A 4,538-nucleotide genomic window follows, 5' to 3' on the forward strand; every position below is an offset into this window, starting at 1 on the left:
AGTGGCTGCACCAGTTTGCATTCCCACCAGCAGTGAACGAGGGTTCCTTTTTCTCCGCATCCTCGCCAGCATTTGTCATTTGTTGATTTGTTGATGACAGCCATTCTGACAGGTGTGAGATGGTACCTCATTGTCATTTTGATTTGCATCTCTCAGATGATTAGTGACTATGAGCATGTTTTCATATGTCTCTCAGCGTTATGTATGTCCTCTTTCAAAAAATGTCTATTTAGGTCCGTTGCCCATTTTTTGATTGGGTTGTTTATCTTCCTTTTGTTAAGTTGTATGAGTTCCCTGTAAATGTTGGAGATTAACCTTTATCAGAGATATCATTGGCAAATATGTTCTCCCATGCAGTGGGTTTTCTTGTTGTTTTGTTGATGATTTCTTTTGCTGCGCAGAAGCTTTTTATTTTGATATAGTCCCATTTGTTTATTTTCCCTTTAGTTTCCATTAGGAGATAAACTTTTGAGTTTATATTTAAAATTTAGAATTTTGTTTTCATTCCTTTGAATTCATTTAAGGAAAAATAAAGTTTTCTAAGATGGAAAAAATGTGACATTAAAACCCAAATATGTGAACCTAAATCAGAATAACTGATGTAGCCCTAGCTGGTTTGACTCAGTGAATAGAGCATTGGCCTGCAGACTGAAGGGTTCCTGGTTCGATTCAGGTCAAGGGCACATGCCCAGGTTGCAGGCTCAGTCCCCAGTGTGGGGAGAGCAGGAGGCTGCCAATCAATGAATTTTATCTCATCATTGATGTTTCTATCTCTCTCTCCCTCTCCCTTCCTCTCTGAAATCAATAAAAATATATTTAAAAAAAGAATAACTAATTTAATGTGTTTTTCTTTTCATTTGTTGAGAAACTCAATATATACAAATTGAAGGGAAACCAGGAGGCAAATTATTATGGAAATATGGATGTCAATCAAGTCTCAAGATCTGGGTTTAAGATTAGATCCTGGAATTTATATTATTGACCTTGGATTGGTGACTTTACAGCTCTCAGCTCCACTTCCCTCCTCAAATAACTAAAAATTATTTCTGATCTACATCTGCTTCATAGGGATGTGTAAGCCTCAAATTAAGGTCATGTGTTTGTAAGTACCCTGTAAACTTCAATATGCCAGAGATAGTTAATATTTGTATATGGCCCTAATTAGTAATGTTATCTGAAGAATCATTCCATAGATACTCTAAAAAATGCTCTTGATTTTTTTCTTAGGTCTTAGGAAGACAGATGTCCAGAGCGGTTCCTATTACATTTTATATTCTTTAGCCTAAAAGCTCTCTGAGACTTTCCCCTTTCTAAATGTTAGTACTTAAAAAAAAAAAGGCAAATTACTCTTTGCCCATCATCTTTCCCTTCTCTCTTACACAATGTGTAATACTTTCTTCTGTTGCAGGAGTCAGCAAATGCTTTCTGTAAAGTGCCAGACAGTAAATATTTTAGACTTTGTGGGCAACATAGGGTTTTGTCACATATCCCGTCCCAGCCTCCCTTTTCTCTTGCAACCCTTTAGCATGTAAAAGTCATTCTTCGTTGGAGGGGCTGTACAAACACAGGCCTGACTGATTTTGTCTGCAGACCTGTTATGGACTCTTATTTTTCTGGGTTCAAGCAGGTTTTAGTTAGTTTCAGCCACTAGTGATAATAATTTTCACAAAAAAGTGTCACTGGTTAGTTAAACAAAGAAATGTTGTGTGTTAAAAAAGAAAGGGCCGAAACCGGTTTGGCTCAGTGGATAGAGCGTTGGCCTGCGGACTGAAGGGTCCCAGGTTCGATTCCGGTCAAGGGCATGTACCTGGGTTGCGGGCACATCCCCAGTGGGACATGTGCAGGAGGCAGCTGGTCGATGTTTCTCTCTCATCGATGTTTCTAACTCTCTATCTCTCTCTCTTCCTCTCTGTAAAAAATCAATAAAATATATTAAAAAAAAAAAAAAAAAGAAAGAAAGGAAGAAATGTTGTGTGTTACTTTTTATCCTAAAGCAAAACAGGATTTTCAAGTGAAACAGTGTGAGTCAGTTTTTTGGTTTTTTTTTGGCATATGTTTAGCATCTGAATAAAACTGGTCTGTTCAGCTAGGGACAGAGATACTGTTTTGAATTCACATTGATGTATTACAGAATCTAAATAATTAGAAAGAGCAGGACACAGGTGATGATTGCTGAATCCAAGCCACTGCTGGCAGGAAGAAATTTTTCTAAATGAATCATGTCATTTCTAGCAAGATAGGGCTCAAAGACACTTTTCGCTCATCTTTACTTTCATTGTTTGAACAAAGTGGCAGTAATGTCAAGGACTCCAAAAGTTATCTAAACACAGTGTGCTACCGAGGGCATGGAAAAATAGGAACTCTCATACATTGGTGGTAGTGGTGTAAACTGATACTTCCTCTTTGAAGGGTGACTTGGCATTATCTGTTAACATTAAAAATATACCTACCCTTTGACCCAGTACTTCTGCTTCTGGGAATTTACTCAATAAGTACCATCCATGCAGGCAAATATCTAGTCATTGCAGCATTGCTTTTAGAGGCAAAAATATTGGAAATAACCTAAATGCCACCAATACAGCAATATGTAAGTTTGGAATAATATATATTCCAAAAAAGTAATAATGGCATGGAGAGTGTTACATAGGTCTCTCATTTTATTGTACCCTCAATTAGTAAAAACACTAAACATATTTATACTTTTAAAAACCAAAATGAAGATATTGAATTCAGTCCCTTTTATTCTCCTTTTAAATTAAATGAGGAATAGAATCAGAGTATAGTTATTGTTGGGACAATGGCTTAGTCTAGTAGTTTCTGGGAGAAAACTATCATGTCCCATGTTGATATATAATAGTCTAATATACGTACACATACATGTAAACACACATGTATACACACTTTGTTTTCTTAAGTATTTGGAAGTAAGTTGCAGATACCATGACCGTCACTTCCACATAGTTCACCATGCATCTCAGCTACATCATAACCATTACAACAATTGTCTCAAAAATACCTTTTAGTTAGTTTGAATCCATAGTTAACAGGATCCATACACATTACATTTGGTCGCTGTGTCTCTACGTCTCTAAATTCGAGCAGTTCGCCCTCATTTTTATTTTTTTAATGCTGTTATCTTACTGCAGACGGCTTCATTTATCTATGCACGCATTTATTGCACCCCCACCCCCACATTTAAAAGGAACCAAACACCATGAATTTTCAGTGTCTGGAATCTGGTTTGGTTTAGAAATACTTTTAGTGTTATAAAGGCAATGCTTTCTAAATTCACGGAAACCGCACATGGTAACGCTGTCACACGACCGCATCGCAATGTAGCGAACCCCAATCTCGGGGTCGGTAGAGGCCGCCCCTACAGCAGGGGGCAGGGTTGCCTCCTTCCCGAAGCCTGGAGTCCAGCAAGCCCCTTGCAACGCGAAGCCGAAAAAGAATGGTTTTCAAGTTGAAAACAAAGGAAAACTAAATGAAAAAGTGTCCTCTGAAACCAGAGATAAGGTAAATTCCCCGAGAACGTGGTGCTAGGGAAACAGACCACCGAAATGACACAGACGGTCGAGGTTCTGGTTGAAAGAGTATTCGGATCTGGTTTAAAAGCGGGGCCGGGGCTCCGTGCGTAACCGGAGAGGTGGGTGGTGGGCGCCCCGGGAGGGCGAAGGGAAGAAAGAGCCGCCCTCAGCCCTGGCTGGTGTGGCTCAGTGGGTAGAGTGTTGCCCTGCGAACTGGGTGGTCCCAGGTTCGATTCTGGTCAAGGGCACATGCCCGGGTGGTGGGCGCGATCCCCAGTGGGGGACTTGTCGGAGGCAGCCGATCCATGCTTCTCTCTCATCATGGATGTTTAAAAAAAAAGAAAGAAAGAAAGAACCGCCCTCAGAGTGAGAGGAGTGGAGCGAGAGAAGGGAGTAAACATCAGGGAGTAACGCCAGTGGGTGAAAGGCGGGACTGAGCCGGTTTTTCCAGGGAGCGGAACCATCCGGAACACGGTGCCGGTCGTGATTCCCGTGACCGGCTCCCCCGCGCACAGGGCGAGACCGGCGGCACCCTCGGCGCGCCCGCAGGTGACTCAGGTCCGCGCTCAGGGGGCGTGACGGGACGCATCACTCCGCAGCCTCCGCCGCGGGAAGTAGTCCCCCGGCCGCGCTGGTTCCTAAGGGAGCCGGGCGGGGAGTCCCGCTGTTCTCGGGCCGAGATCCCGGGAGCGCGGGCGCTCAGCCAATCGCTGGAAGGGAGATCGCGTCAGCTCGGCCCGCGGATCCCTCCGCCACGTTGGCTGTGCTGAGGCCGGGGAGCCGCCATCTTGGATGCTGGACCTGGGTTCCGGAGTCCGTCTCTGCCGCGTTCCCGCCTGGTTTCGGTCCGGTGAGTCTGGCATCCTCTGCACCGAGGGTCTTTGTTTTCCTCCCGGCGCCGTGGCCGGGATTTAGAAGTCCCCAGCCCCGGGTTCCAAGGGCCTTGACGTGGCAGGTGAGGAGAAAGGGAAGGGTAGTGGATGTGGGGGTGAGGCCGGAGGTCAGGCCCGA

At 43.7% G+C, this 4,538-nt stretch overlaps 1 protein-coding gene and 1 long non-coding RNA gene across 5 annotated transcripts in view; both read left to right on the top strand.

The window, feature by feature from the left end:
• Positions 1-1,717, top strand: part of LOC106723899 — a 6,263-nt gene extending 4,546 nt beyond the window's left edge. The window contains exon 2 of the long non-coding RNA XR_001359641.1: positions 866-1,717. This is a non-coding gene — a long non-coding RNA (uncharacterized LOC106723899). The remainder of the gene's footprint in view (positions 1-865) is intronic.
• A 2,100-nt stretch (positions 1,718-3,817) lies between these two features.
• Positions 3,818-4,538, top strand: part of IST1 (increased sodium tolerance 1 homolog (yeast)) — a 29,285-nt gene continuing 28,564 nt past the window's right edge. The window contains exon 1 of one of the 4 annotated variants that reach the window (XM_005881180.2): positions 3,818-4,377. The gene's annotated coding sequence lies outside the window, so the exon portion shown is untranslated. Of the gene's footprint in view, positions 4,483-4,538 lie in introns of all 4 variants that reach the window. The other 3 variants (XM_005881179.2, XM_005881176.2, XM_005881175.2) reach the window with 3 other exon arrangements.

Source organism: Myotis brandtii, unplaced genomic scaffold, assembly GCF_000412655.1.
Source record: "Myotis brandtii unplaced genomic scaffold, ASM41265v1 scaffold670, whole genome shotgun sequence".
Taxonomy (NCBI): domain Eukaryota; kingdom Metazoa; phylum Chordata; class Mammalia; order Chiroptera; family Vespertilionidae; genus Myotis; species Myotis brandtii.